Here is a 15,894-nt window from a genome sequence, read left to right as displayed (position 1 = left end):
TCTTTATTATGTTGCTTTTCCCTTTCCTTGCACCTCTAACTGGATTTTAAATCCTTCAGGGAGAGGGGCTATATTCTTCTCTTTTTGGAATCATGTGAAGCTCCAAGCACAATGCTTTGTAGGTTGTGGGTGATGGAGTATAGACAATCCCCCAGACTGGAGCTTAGTCCACAAGGGTTCTTGGCTTTGCCCAGGAAAAATTCAAGGGTGAGGAAGTGGTGAGATTTGAAAAATACTGCTTTATTGAAGTGGCAGCGGTGTTACAGCTCTGTGACTGCTCCTGCAGAGCAAGGCTACCCCAGAGGCAGACAGTAATTACGGCTCAGGGCCATTTTGCAGTCATATTGATACCTACTTTAATTACTTGTAGATTAAGGGGTGGTTTATGCAGAAATTTTTAGAGAAAGGGTAGTAACTTCTGGGTCACGGGGTCATTGCCATGGAAGGGGGTGGTAACTCCTAGGCATTGCCATGACAATGGTAAACTGACATGGCACTCTGGTGGGCATCTCTTATGGAAAGCTGCCTCCACCCCATCCCTGTTTCAGCTAGTCCTCAATTTGTTCCAGTGTCTGAGTCCCACCTCCTATTTCATGGGCACTCAACAATGCCATGTTGGGGCCAGGCATGGTGGCTCACACCTGTAATCCCAGCACTTTGGGAGGCCTAAGAGGGCAGATCATTTGAGGTCAGGAGTTCAAGACCAGCCTGGCCAACATGGTGAAAACTCGTCTCTACTAAAAATACAAAAATTAGCCAGGCCTGGTGGTGCCCACCTGTAATGCCAGCTAGTCAGGAGGCTGAGGCAGGAGAATCGCTTGAACCCAGGAGGTTTCAGTGAGCCAAGATTGCACCACTGCACTCCAGCCTGGGCAACAGAGTGACACTCTGTCTTAAAAACAACAACAACAAACACAATGCCATGTTGGAAAGACAAAAATACAAAGTAGTTAAAGTACAAGCTGCAGGTGAATGGGAATTCAAATCTCAGCTAGATCACTCAGTAGCTACGGAACTCGGGCAAGGGAGTTAACTTCTTTGACTCAAATTTCTTTTCTGGGGGCATGGCATTCATTATATGTACTGCATAATGTTATAGAAAAGTTACAGGAAAATGTACGTATAATTGACATGTATTAAATATTCGTTTATGGTAGTGGCAAATATTTATTTCACAGAATTTTCCTTCTGAAATATCTTAAATACCTTCCACCTAGACGTTTCACCTCTCTCTTTTCTAGCCATATTTATGATACAGTAAATTAGTCAGGAAGGCCAAATTAGAATAAGGATGGCCATTTACAGATGAGTACGTATTCATACTAGAATCTGTATTTTAAATTACTGTAGGGCTTGTGAATTAATAAGTTCATATTTACTAAGTACCCATTATATATCAAATGCTGTTCTAGATACTGAGAATACAACAGTGAACAAGATAGAGTCCGTGCCCTCCACTAACTTACATTCTAATGTGTACAAATACCCCACAGATGTACAAGAAATATGATGAAAAGCTTATCTATAAAAGGCTGCCAAATCCCCTAATATTCCAAACTCCATTTTTTGGCCTTGTAACTTAGCTGTTGTGGCAAGCTTTGGCAGAGTCCAATCATAGTTACCCAGATTTTTAAAAGCTAGGACTTTAAGAAGCGATGTGAAGGCTAAGTTACACACACATACAAACACCCACATACACTTAATTCTTTTTTCTTCTAGGAAAATTGGGATCAATCAGACCTATAAGTTATTGTGTACAGCAGGTGGATCTGAGCTTTCTTTATTTCTATTTAACTGACCTTAAGAAGTGGAGTTGCCTGGGAGTGAAAGTTATTCAATGGTGGTATTTCAGCAGGAGCTCTCAGAATACTGAAGCTCTTCTCTTTGCAGCAACTTAGGGTCTAAGTCCTGCCGACGGCAGAGGGATATACGAATTGACCTTTCCAGGGCCCCTGCTTGCCACCAGCCTAGGGGCCGGCTCCACCCTCTCCTGGCGAAACTGGGCGCGGTAGACGCCAAGCGGCGTCCCTCCCGCAAGAGGGGCGCGGGCGGCGTGGAGGGCGTGGGGGGCGTGGGGGGCGTGGAGGGCGTGGGCAGGGGGCGGGGCGAGCCCCGCAGACTGGGTGCTCCGGGGAGCTGTCAGTGTTGGGCTCCGGAAGAGAGGAAGTGATAGCTCCCGTAGGAGCGCGAGCGGAGCGGCCGGCGCAGCGTGAGACAGCACATCCTGCCCGCGCCGACACCGCCACCTTCGGGAGCCGCCCGCGCCAACGCTGCCGCCTCCCGGGAGCCGCCGCCGGCTCGGGGAGCCCAGTTCCGCCGCTGCCGAGCGCGTCCAGGTAAACAGAAGCGGGATGTTGCAGCTCCCCAGACCGCCGCCTCCGCACCTCTCCCCAACCTTCCTCAACCCTCCCCACCCCGGTGTCGTCTGCGCTGGGAACCAGGCTGGAGCTGAGGCCCCTCAGCCTCAGCCGGACCCTTGCCGTGGCCCCCTGCCCAGGCTCCTGCGTGTTCCGTTGCGCCGGAAGGCGGCCAGAGCCCCCCAGCGGCAGCGCCCTCTCGCCAGAGCCGAGAGACTGGGGCAGAGGAGGAAGGGGTCGTGGTGTCACCACCTGGTCGCCCACCTTGTGGGCTGGGAGTGGCGTCCCAGTGCGCCCCGCCTTGTTCTTCCCCGGGGGAGCAGAGGGCGAGCGGCGTTGAAATCTGCACCCCTCTGGGCCACCGGCTGACCGCCCCTGGGGAAGCTGCAGAGGGAGGGGAAAGGATGCTTGTTTGATTACATTTCGAGCTGTCTGCAAAGCTCTTAGATGCTGTCACTACCCTGCAAGTCGGAGGAAGCGAATGCACTTCCAGCAGGGCATTAATTAAACACTTATGCAAGAAGATGCCAGTTTCTCTCTGCTGCGAAAAAGTATGGCTGGGGGATGCTGTTTTGGTAAACACCTTCCCGGCCGCCTGGCTCTCCTTCCCCCAGCTCCCACTCGAAATCGCTCTGGCCTTATAAATCCGTGCGTCGTCATCGTAAGTGCAGTGATCCTGGCAGCGCTGAGGGGAACTGAGTGTGCAGGAGTCTCATGACTTGTACCTTGGCTAATAAGATTAAACAGAAGCCCAGGATCAGGACAGGAAATTACATAGGAGATCAGAGACTCAACAATATGCAGAAGATGGACTATATGCGTTATTCTGGCTTCTACTAATCCTAGGTAAGGGGCAGGAACAAGTAGCCAGCCATTTTCTTGCTTGGAATGCCTTTCAGGTGGGCATTGTAGACATCCTGTAGTTCATAGTTGTGAAAAATTGCTTCCAAACGTTCTAGATTAGCAAAAAGAATAGCTAACAGTAAGGCACAGGCAACTGCAGGTGACATCCCATGACTGATATTAACACAGACATGGGTGACAGTCTGTGTACATACTTTGATTGTGGAAATTATAGAGAAATGCGTTGATCAGTGTTACTAAATTTGAAAAGGGAACAGTCAGTGCACCTTGCAAGCAGAGGGTACTGGTGAGAATGTAATACTACCTCTAATTTTTTTAAAATGCCAAGGTTGTTCAGAAAGGTTTGGTGTGGAAGAAAGGGTCCAAACTCAGCTCTTTTGATCATATTTCTCAATAAAATAAAATCTGAAACTTCTGCCTCTGAGTCCCCAGATGTTCTCTTCATAGTAACCAACTCTTCAATATTTGTTTAGGTCTGAGGATCCAGTGCTCCAAGACCCATTCCTCTTAAAACCTTCCAGCACCATCCTTGGGAATTTTTTAGAATGCAATTGGGGGTCAAATGCAGGCTCTTCCAGCCTGTCAAGCTGTTAGCCCTGTTTTTGGCCCACATCACCTCAGCATTTTACTTTTTCTTCCTTGTCTCAGGACTCAGATAAATGCACTTGCTTCCTCCCCCTTTGGACCTCTGAGATGCTGCAGCCTCTAGTGCAGTCACCTGGAGGAGGAGGGGATGGCTTGCAGCCTTTCCTCCCTCTTTGCTACCTAAAGCATGCATGGTTGTTTTTCTGTTAAAGCTTTAGGTAAAATCACCAGTAGGGATATGGGCAGAGAAGATAAACTCGACCCACAGGAAAAGGGGCAGAGTTCTTATAATAGTGGTCCATGGTCTTTAGTTTCTAATTTCGAAGAGAGTAAGAGGAAGTCACTTGGCATTTCAATCACCATATTTTATGTCTCAGAGAAGGCTCTGGGATCTTTCTTCCCAATCCCTCTACTTCCAAAAACACTCCTTCCCGAGTCTACATTTAATAAATGAGCTTTGCCCTTGATGACAGTGCTGAGTCAAGGATCCAGCCAGGGTGCTTCTCTGTCCATACTCAAAACAGCAACGTAGACCGATCTTGTGAAATGCATGCCAAATCTGAAATCTAGGTACCTCTCTTAGTACAGACAGTGTGCACAGGCTTCACTCTGTTATCATTTTCTCCAGCTTCTTTGTTGTTTAACCTAGCATTAAATGAAAAGGTCACATGCGTCTGTTTCAAAATCTGTTTCAAACAAATATATTCCTTCATTACACTTTGTTCCACCAAATGAAACAAAGATTGATAACAATAGCTAAAATATATTGAGCACTTTACTCAGCATTGCATTTTAAAATACTTTCACAGGCATTAAACATCACAAAAATCTTATGAGGCAGATATTGTAATCATGTTTTACAGATGAGAAAACTAAGACACAAAGATATCAAGTAACTTTTGCTCAGCTACTAAGTTGAGCAAGGAAGGATTTGAATCTGGGAGGCCTGACTCCAGGCCAGGAGTTTTAACCTCTGTCTTCCATACTATAAAACAATTACATTGGTTAATTTTCTTGTATTGAATACCAAGTTCTTTTGTTATCACATTTTAATTCTTATATTAATCATATGAAGTAGACATTATTGTCCATATTTTACAAATAATTAAATGAGTTAAATGACATGCTCGAGGTCATTTAGTAAATTGCAGAGGTAGGATTCAAATGAGGGCTCTCCCAAGGCTGTGAAACTAGGACCCATTCATTTTGGCTATTGTGCTGTGCGAGCAACAAAAAAGCCAGTGTGTGTCTGTTTCTTTCAAGTTTGCTGCCCAATGTCAGTGTGATCCATTGTTATTTCTTTAACGCCGCAAGTGTAGCCACACTTTTTTGCCAGCTGATTGGTAACTGTGAATAATATATGCACACTCAATGTAGACCAATGGCTCCTTAAAATAAAATATGGCGTTAGTTTTGTCTCCTTAATGAAAGTAGCTAATTTCCCATTATGCTTTGCGGATCTCAAATGTTCTGTAAGTAGTTGCTACCTTATTCAGGGATCTCTTTTACTAGAAACCTTTGCAGCTTCTACATCCCCTAGAACATGTGAGAACACATATTCTTTTGGAAACTTTGCTGGGCCAAGGAACTTTTAGAGTTGACATTTTTTGAGAATTAACTCAAATTAATTCAACTCTTGTTTTTCTTCTTTGCAATGTATAAGCCCTTGACCAGGTCCATGTAGAAGTTATTCCTCTTGGCTAGGCACAGTAGTTCACATCTGTAATCCCAGCACTTTGGAAGACCAAGGCAGGTCAATCACTTGAGGCCAGGAGTTTGAGACCAGCCTGGAGGCTCGTGCCTTTAATCCCAGCTATTCAGGAGGCTGAGGAAGGAGAATCACTTGAACCCAGGAGGCAGAAGTTGCAGTGATACGAGATTGCACCATTGACTCCAGCCTGGGTGACAGAGCAAGACCCTGTCTTTAAAAAAAAAAAATTACTCGTCTTGACAGAGAGTTTTCATCAATATCCTGTACTTGTTTTCCTTGATTCCTGTCTGCCTGAGGCCTGGCCCCAGAATCTCAGAGTGAAGTTTCCATTGTAACATAGATACCACTGACTAGGTACTAATCCTCATGAGCTCACATTTTCATAAAACATCCCTGATTCTTTGTTGAAGGAACCTTCTTAAATAAAAGTCCATAGATACTGTGAAAGGGAGGCATATGAATGGTTTTCAGATGGTCATTGAACCCGCTAGAATTGATGCAAATTTTCATGCATTTGTGCATATATGTAGTTTTCTAGGGAAGAAATGGGGATATTTGTAACTAAAAATACATGAAGAATCACTGGTTTACATGTGCTGATGAAAAAAGAAGAGAGGAGCAGCAGTCATTCTGCTGAGATGGATGGAAGACAAAGCAAAACTATCCTACCAGAGGCAGCCAAAAATAAAATGTTCTTGGCTATCAGGACATTTTTTGGCATTTCACCAGGATCCAGGTAGCAGGTGCAGCAAACACCAACTGACACTGAGTCAGGCCTGCAACTGAGTCAGGCCTCCAGGTATGGCAGGCAGTCCTAGCTCAGCTTGGCATTCACTGAGCACCTCCCCTGTGCATAATCAGTGCTTTACAGATGTATTAGTTCATTGAATCATCCCAACATCCCTGTAAGGTGGACATTTTTCTCTTTCTTTGACAAACAAGGAGATGCTCAGAGAGATTAAGTCACTTGGTCAAGGCCATATGGGGCCAGATAGTGAAGGGCTGGATTTGAAATGCAGGTCAGCCTTATTCCAAAGTCTTTCTTCTCTTCCTGCCATATCTCATTGTTTCTCTGTCTATGTGGGATACCAAAAAAAGTATTGTTTAGTGTAGCTTTTTATTGTGCCAGGACTGAGAGTCCCTCAAGAAATATGTTCACACACAGATAGGAAAAGCCTAAAAGTGTTATCAAAGGAACAACAACAACAAGTTGTATGTTTCCCAGTGTGGAAGAAGAAAAGCAAGCCCTGCTTTCCGTAATGTGAGTTGAAGCTCCACACGTTTGCTTCCCCTGTCGCCAGTTGTCTTGCCGAGTACCAAATGCACAGCAGCCCCCACCTAACACAGGCTGAAAACTATCTTGCAGGGGTAACTGCAAATCAAAACTTTATTCATTGCAAAGTTGAATTGACTTTAAGGCTGCTCTGTCCTCTGGGGCTTCCCTGATAATAATGGCTGTGTCATAATCTGGAACACTGACTTGCTCCTAAATCCTGGAAGGGCCACTGCTTACCAGATGACTTATGTGCTCTTTAGTTTGCAGTTCATATCAGTCCTGAAATCCTCTTAACAGCTGTTCTTGCTTCCAAATTATTACTTCAGCCCTAACAGTTTTCTGCTTACCTATATTGCTATGTTTGCATAGAACAACCCACTGTTTCATTGTAGGGGTACAGAACAGCTAATGGCAAACACACAAAGCAGAAATTTTGGTCAGAGTTGAGGGCCTTCATAATAAAAGTAATGAATCTCAGGCACTGTAGAGGATGATTGTACTTGATCAGCAGACCTGCCTGATAACAATTCCAGTGTGCTTCATTACACTTTTACTCAGTGCTCTTCCAACATTTTTTTTCTCTTCTATAATCCCTCATGGATTTTTAAAAATTCTGCAGCTCCCTCACCTCCACATATTTTAGGTTACATCTAAGGCTTTTCATCATAAATTTATAGGATCACAATTAATGTACTTTTTCAGAATGTTGTAAATTTTGACAGTTAAAAAATAAAACCATGACATCATTCTTTGAATCCAATTAAATTCTAAAAACTATACCAACTTCAATTTAAAATATATGTGAAGAAGCTCTTTTCACAAAGGGATGTTTTTATATCTTGCAGTTAAGCACCACAGTAAGATTTGGGATTTTCTGGGATTTTGTTTGTTTGTTTAGTTTATATTTGTCTTTAATGGTAATATGGCAGAAGGCATTTTGTGAAAATGGAGGTGGAAAAAGAGACCCTGAATAATTCTACACCATGGGCACATTGTCTGGTAGACAGTTTTAGGAAAGCATACAGACAGAAGCTGCGGATCTGGAAATTAATGTCATTAACTTTTCCCTTGCCTGCAGGCTCTTTAGAAAGCCTCTGTGGAAGCCAGGGATATGCAGATACCAGTTTGAAGACTGCAAGTTTATGTAGCACAGGTGCTGTGTGTTATAGGTCAATGTGGCACAGCTACTGGCAGTCAGGCCCATTGCCTTTTGTATATGGGACTCAAATTAGAGGTGGGTAGGGCCACAGGAACTGCACAGAGGCTGGTCCCATTTCCTGCTCTCAAGTAGAGGTGACTATGGATAGCTGTCTTTCATCTTTCTTCTATTTAATGATTTTCAGTACAAGATGGGCTCATTCCAGTGCTTTCTTTTCTTTTTAATTTTATTTATTTATTTACAAATAGGGTCTTACTCTGTGGCTTAGGCTGGAGTATAGTGGCACGATCATAACTCACTGCAACTCCAACTCCTGGGCTCAAGCGTTTCTCTCAACTCATCCTTCCAAGTAACTGGGACTACAGGTGTGTCCCACCACACCACTAGTTAAAAAAATTTTTATCCCAGCACTTTGGGAGGCCGAGGCGGGTGGATCACGAGGTCAAGAGATCGAGACCACCCTGGTCAATGTGGTGAAACCCCGTCTCTACTGAAAATACAAAAAATTAGCTGGGCATGGTGGCACGTGCCTGTAATCCCAGCTACTCAGGAGGCTGAGGCAGGAGAATTGCCTGAACCCAGGAGGTGGAGGTTGCGATGAGCCGAGATCACGCCATTGCACTCAGCCTGGGTAACAAGAGCGAAACTCCATCTCAAAAAAAAAAAAAAAAAAAAAAAAAAATTTTTTTTTCATAGGGATGGTGTCTTGCTGTGTTGCCCAGGCTGATCTTAAATTTGTGGCTTCCAGCAGTCCTCCTGCCTCAGCCTCCTAAGTGTTGGGATTACAGACATGAGTCACTGCACCTGGCCCCAGCAAGTTTTTAGATCAGTGGTTCTTAGCCAGGAGCAATTGTCTTCTCCAGGGGACATTTGGCAATATCTGGAGACATTTTTTAATTATCTCAATTGGGGAGAAGGGGTGACGACTGGCATCTAGTGGGTGGAGTGGGGGACTGCTGCTGAACATCCCACAAAGCACAAGATGGCTTCCACAACAAAGAATTATCTGACCCAACATGTTGGTGATGCCAAGGTTATGACTCTGCTTTAGAAGTTCTAGTTTTCTCATTGAAATCTTCCCTGTTTAATAATTTAAGTCAATTTTTTTTTTGGTCTTTATAAGATAGTAAAAGCACAACATCTAAGAGGCAGCATAAAGTAATGAGAAGAAGAGGTCAGATATCTCACTTACTGCCTATGTGAGCCTCAGTTTCTTCATCTGTAAAATGGGGACAATGATGCCTGGCTTGCAAAGTTATTGTGAGGATTGCAGACAATGAGTGTACAGGACCCAGTATATGGCACATGCTAAATCCACGGATGATTGTTTTTATTATCAAACAGCAATTATATCACTCTCTAGTTTCTCTGAGATATGTGTGATCTTGCCTTCCTTTGAATCAAAGGTATGCTTTGTTTTTTTAAAAAAAACAAAAAATTGTCTTGATTTAAATTTACTCATTTACATACATCTTTCTCCTAGACTTTAGGCTTTCAGACATCATTGTGTCTTCCAGCAGACAATCTTGCACATGGTTAATACTCAACAAGCTTTTATTGACCTGAAATATTAGCTAGAATAAATCCTACTTAATTTTCTTTTCTTATCAGATTGAGTCGTTTTTCTCCTTGGAGCATTTTAATGTGTTTGGTAAAAACATTTGCTTCCTGAAATGTACCACCCATTGTGTGTCTGTGCCCAATATGAATGTGTGCTTGGTATTGCCTAGAATCCTGGAAGCCTTGCCTTCCTGAATCAGGATCATGCTGAGCATTTCTGCTGGGGGAAGGGGAGTCTTGAGGAGGACAGTATTTCATTCTAGAAGTGACAGGCAGCATGGTTTGAATCTCATGTTCCCCTTTTTTGAACCCCTTAGGCTAATCCATTTGGTCTGGCTTTGATCTGACACTGTCCACCGAGCAGTCCAGTACATTGGCTTCTTTCTGGTAGAAGGGACATTTTAATTCGTTACCAGGTTTATATTTTACTCTCATGTCCATAGTGAAGCCAAGTAATGAGTATATTTTCATTGAATAAATGAAATATTTATTCATTCTAATGAATAAATGATGACACAACATTATACATCCTTTGCCTACAATCACTTTCCCTTTTAGAATACATGTTAGATTGATACATCCTTTGCCTACAATCACTTTCCCTTTTAGAATACATGCTAGATTGTCTACCTTGACCTGAAATAGTACACATTTCTTTGACAAGATGAAGACTTTACTAATTGAAATGGAATGAAGTCCTCTCCTAATGCAGTTTTAGATCCTACAACACACCATATGGAAACCTTTAAATGTTTATTAAGTTGTTGAATGTTAAAATGAGCCTGAGTGCAGGGGATGACCCTGAGACTCTGTCTCAGAACCAACTTGTGGAATGTCAGTTCGTGGATTTGGATGATGGAAAGGGAAGCAGGCCCTGTGGGGAATGAGTGTTTTGACACAACGTCCCCTTTTAAAATGACGGTGCGTCTCCTGTTTCACCATCCGCCCATTAGTATCAATATAGCAAGAGGTTGTGGGAATTGGTGTGTATTTTGTGGAAGAAAGAATAACAAACAAACAAAAAAAAACCTTCTCTGTCTGTTTCCTTGAAAAGTGTGACTTTGTTCACTTTCAGAAGGTATAGGTTACAGCTGATTTGGAAAGAGGATCCTCTGTCTTTGAATGCCTTCAGACTCAGAGGAAAATGAGAATCTATTTACATAAGTTAAAATGCCAAACTAAATCGCTCAATGCAAATATGGACCACCCAGGGACATTGTAAAAGGCCAAGTTTAGGGTTTTGAATATTTACACATTTTCTTGCTTCCTATTTTAAGCTTTTTAATATTTGTCAAGTGCTGCTGAAAAGTAATTGGCATATCAAGCAAGGGTGAAATCCCATATCTTGGGCCAGAGAATTTAAAGCCGGGGGAACTATGCTCATTTCCCTTGAGAATCCCTTGTTTTTAAAAATGAAGAAATGTGAGTTCAGAAAATTCTAAGGCAATAAATTAGAGACTTTAAAGTCGATAGAAAAGTTGGGTTACAAAACTGTTGTCGAGGAGGAGGAAGATATACTCTAGTGTTCCCTTTCCCTGGTATAGTCTGCCCAGACTCAGCCATTTTTCCTTAGTTAATTGGGCAAAAGTTTACTTTTGATGATGGGTCAGGGTACTGGAAACATCACCCTCTAACATTGTCAACACCACCGCTACCTTCCCAAACGCCGGAAAGGCAGATCTGGGCAGCACATGGAAAAAGTGTTTTCTAAACTCTCTGGAGGAAAATACAGAAAGTAGCTTTAACCAGGGCACATGCTCTGGAGACTGTGTGGTTAATAATGACATTTAGTACTTATTCTTTATACACTCCTCATGAGACATTCCACAGCACTTTAAGATGGGGATGGCAAAGGAGGGTTGCTAGAAGATGTCAGCACTGTCAAGGACGGTGAAAAGTAACCAGATTTCTGACTCATCGGAGTGGATTTGATCAGGCTAGGCTATGTAGTGATGCAATAACAAATAACTCTCAAACCTCAGTGGAGTAACCCAACAAAAGTTTTTTCTTGGCCACGTTACATATCCAGTGTGGGTCAACAAGGGGCTCTGTTCACCATGTTCATTCAGAGGCCCATGCTGCATGAGGCTTCATCTTGATACATACTTCTGCAATCCCTGTGGTAAATCGCATACTGGATATTAAAACTCCTGGATGTGACATATGCACCTCATTCACATTTCATTAGCCAAAATAAGTCCTATGGCCATGCCTGACTACAATGGGGTCCTTAAGTGTAGTCCTATGGTAGGGGAACTGGAATTTCATAATAAACGCAAATGACTATGGAAGGGAGGGGCTTATATGAGATTTGCCTATTTCTGCTAATAACTATAGTCTCTAAGAGGCACCCATAGGGACACTGACTGATATGTAATTACATATGTTTTCAGTGGTTGGTTTCAGCGTCCAACTCTACAAGTGAATTGGGAGAGTTCCCTGAGCCCTTTGCGGGACTTGAGGTGGGGTGTCGCTCATTTTCCCAGCCAATGCATTCTGAAATCCATTATGGGAGGGGGGAGCATGCAGACAGGCAGGTGCAGGAGCTAGGACATGCACTTTTGGGCCCCAGCCCCATGGTAGCATCTAGGGATATGTTACAGTTAATGCTCTTTTAGCAGTTGTTGTCGGTGGATGGATGGCTGAGTACTAAACCAGCTCAATGGAGAGTCAGGGTGACAGCCTGCCCTTTTGGTACCTGCATCCTTGTCCAGCATCCAGGAAGAATCATGTCACACATGGAGTTGAAGGATGGTGAAGACAGTGGTTTTATTGAGTGGTGGCTGGAAAGGGGATGGAGTGGGAAGAACTCCCCTCGAGTTCAGCCATCCTATGGCCAATCACCTTTCTGCCCATCCGCAGCAAAACTCCTCTCCACGTTCAGATGCTCCTTCTCTTCTCTCCTTCTCTGCTGTGCCTTTCTGCCAGTCTGCTGCTCTTCTGCTTGTGGAGCCTGGGTTTGGAGTTTTTATGGGTGCAGGTTGGGACTGTGGCAGGCCAGAGTGGTTTTAGAAAAGGCGACATTTGGGCATGAAAGCAGGAATGCTGGTTCCCATTTAGAGCCATGGGTTTCCAGGCTTGTGAGTGGAGCCTTTGCTGGTTAACCACGGTCTTCTACCCAGTATTTTCTTGCCTCCTGTTCGTATCACTAATGCCTGAATGAATGCACATTAAAATATAAAATGCTTTTGCATGATTTTAGCATCATAAGGAATAACAGGTTCCCAGAAAACTGAGCTTACAAATATAAATTTTGCTGTCAATGAATAAAAAAGATATATGTGGGGTGAAAATTAGCTTCCTTCAGTAGTTGTTCAATTCTAGTCAAGAATATTCATTTAGAACTTACGGAATGCCAGCCATAAGTAAGACTGAATGCTTGGTGGGCACATGAAAATGAAGAAGGTAAAGATCATAGGGGCTAATGTCTAATGGGGGAAAAATAGAACAATTTATTACCTACAACGTGGTTATATGTTATCACATATCAAATGGTTATCACATATGCTAAAATGAGATAAATGCCTCAGAGATGTAACAAAGTACAATGGGGATTCAAAGAAGGGCAGTGATTAATAATTAAGTGAATAATCACTTCTTTCAGTTTGCAGACTGACCAGATATCGGTGTTATCCAGACAAAACATTTCAATTAATGTTTTACCTTCATCCTCCTCTTTTGTTCTTGAACCTGATTTGATCACAGAGAAAATGAAAACAGTGATTATGGTTAAGAAGCAGTATAAGAGCATGGCCTCCGGAAATAAGGTTCACAGCTGAGTTTCACCGCTTACTAGCTATGCAAAGTAACTTGACAAGTTACTTTGCTTGCCTGTAGGTAATTTTCTTCATCTGTAAAACAGGATTCATAGTAATAGTATCCATTTCCTAGTGTTGTGCTGTGGTTTGAAAGAATAAATCCCACTTAATTTTTTATTTCTTACAGGATTTAATTTTTTCCCTTGGACCATTTTGATGTGCTTAGTACAAACATTGACTTCCCAAAACGTACCACCTGTTGGGCATCTGGGCCCCAAATGGATGTGGGCTTAGTAATTCCTGGGTTTCTGGAAGACTTGCCTTCCTGAATTAGGATCGTGTGGAGTGTTTCAGGGTGAGATGTTCAGTCAGTATTTTCCCTGGTCTGAGAGGCAACCACATAGTCTAGAGAGCTCTAGAGTATCAATCTGGCTTCTATTCTGATAGATCTGGTAATTCAGGTCTATTGTAGGTACATTTCCTAGCTTCCCTATTCTCACCCCAGCACTCCAAAGTCATGTTACATTAAATTAAAATTTAATGTGGTATAATTGAACTGTGACTGAATCATGGAGGCATTCTGCTTGTTTGATTCCATAATGTTATAATGTCCTTGTGCTTGGGCCCAGTGCCATAGCAAAGGATTGATGAGCTAGAGTCTGGGTATGATGGAGGGGAGGCTGTGAGGCTCATCTTGGTAGATGCTCACCTTCTCTCTCCTCTATTTCTTCTTTGCCACCCCCACCTACTCCTTGAATGCAAAGTGGGGGCAATTTGAGGTGATGCTGCAGAGCTTGTGGACTGCAAGCCAGCAAAGGGGTGGGCGTAAAGACTCTGTCTTTGGCAAATAGTTATGAGGATACTTATCTGCTGTAGCCCAAACTTCTTGTGAAAAACAGAGTTAATATCCATGTAATAGAGAACCTTTGATTGGTTCAAGCTGTTCAAATAATGGGTTGGGCTGTCTGTGAGGTAGTGAGTTCCCAGTGCCTAGGAAGGTTCAAGCATGTCACCTGTGAACATTGTCTGTGAAGAGACTTATCAGCAGTGAGTGGTTAGAGAGGCTCTGGTAATTTCTACATAATTTTCCTCAAATTTTAGGAATCTCTGATACTTTGTAGTGAGACAGAACTTTGTATTATTCTTTCATTCAGCCAGGTCCTGCCATTCACTTAGGGTCAGCATAAACAAGGGGGGCAGGTGCCAAAGTGGGAAAATGTAGCAACCTTTACCTACTTCCTTTTCCATGGAACTGTTTAAATTGTAACATTTATTCATTTTTGCCTTCAACAAACATTTATAAGTTCCTCCTGCCAGACAGTGGGAATGCTATAGCAACTTCAGGGAGTTTAACAGCTTGTGACAACCATTAAAAACAAATAAGAGGTTTGGAGCAGTGGCTCATGCCTGTAATCCCAAGCTGAGGCAGGTAGGTTGCTTGAACTCAGGAGCTCGAGACCAGCCTGGACAACATGGTAAAACCCTGTCTCTACCAAAAAATGAAAAATTAGCTGGGCATGGTGGTGCATGTCTGCAGTTCCAGCTAGTCAGGAGGCTGAGATGTGAGGATCACTTGAGCCTGGGAGGCAGAGGTCGCACTAAGCCGAGATTGCACCACTGCCCTCCAGCCTAGGCGACAGAGTGAGACTACATCTGAAACAAACAAACAAACACACACACACACACACCAAGAAATGTTGCCAGCTTAATTCCAAATTGGCCAAGCCACTGTGCATTTGATGGCTCATTCTTTCACTGAATCCTTCATTCATTCAGTGATTTCCTAATGTACTCTGATGATTTTTATAGTTTGATCCTCTTTCCCAAAACTAGAGGCCAGACAAATATGTCATTTCAAAGGTATATGCCAGAAACCCCCAAATACCATATAGGTATATATATATTTATATATTTTACGGTATGAGGAACAGAAAATGGAGAGATTGCTAGAGGGATAGAGTTTTCATCCTGAAAGCTTATCTTATGCAAAGAATGTATGTATTGCAAATGCTAAGGTGTCTATTTTGAACACTTAATTTCTCACTCTTTCATTCTATATAGCAAAAGTGTGATAGGTAAGAAAAGTGTTAATTCCAGTAGTTTGCCTTGATTAACACATTTGAATAGACTGAATGGGTGTAACATGGAAATTCTTGATGTTTTTTCAAGACTCTTACATGTTCTAAAAATAAATAACTTTCTTCTGAGGCAGGGCAGGACCAAAGGGCAGAAAAAAATAGCCCTGGGTCAGTTATAGCCTGGGAGTGTGGCATCAAACGTTCCCCTTTCTAACTTGTTCTCCATTGCACCTCTGGCACCTCAACCCCATTTGACCATATGCTACAATCACATTGAACTGTGCTGTTCCCCAAGCATTGGCCACTGTTGCAGTTCTCCTTCCATAGGGAATGCTCCCCAGTTCCCATCCTACCTGCACGTCAGTGTCTGGCTCTCACTCATCCTCCTTTAGGAAGCCCCCTCTGTGCTCTAGTTCTTGCAAGCACTCCTTAGTACATTATTTTATTTTATTTTATTTTATTTTGAGACGGGGTTTCGCTCTTGTTATCCAGGCTGGAGTGCAATGGAGCAATCTCGGCTCACCGCAACCTCCGCCTCCTGGGTTC

The 15,894-nt window shown here is 43.0% G+C and overlaps 1 protein-coding gene across 5 annotated transcripts in view; it reads left to right on the top strand.

The window, feature by feature from the left end:
* Positions 1-2,116: 2,116 nt before the first annotated feature.
* The window catches only part of DYNC1I1 (dynein cytoplasmic 1 intermediate chain 1), a 315,600-nt gene continuing 301,822 nt past the window's right edge, over positions 2,117-15,894 (top strand). For 4 of the 5 annotated variants that reach the window (XM_012450775.2, XM_012450772.2, XM_012450774.2 and 1 more), the window contains exon 1: positions 2,117-2,336. The gene's annotated coding sequence lies outside the window, so the exon portion shown is untranslated. Of the gene's footprint in view, positions 2,337-3,188; positions 3,204-15,894 lie in introns of those variants that run through there. The other variant, XM_012450771.3, reaches the window with a different exon arrangement.

This window comes from Aotus nancymaae, unplaced genomic scaffold, assembly GCF_030222135.1.
Source record: "Aotus nancymaae isolate 86718 unplaced genomic scaffold, 86718_ANA_hifiasm-v0.15.2.pri h1tg000025l, whole genome shotgun sequence".
In the NCBI taxonomy this organism is placed as follows: Eukaryota; Metazoa; Chordata; class Mammalia; order Primates; family Aotidae; genus Aotus; species Aotus nancymaae.
Note: the sequence above shows the minus strand (reverse complement) of the source record. Positions and strands in the feature narration are given on the sequence as shown.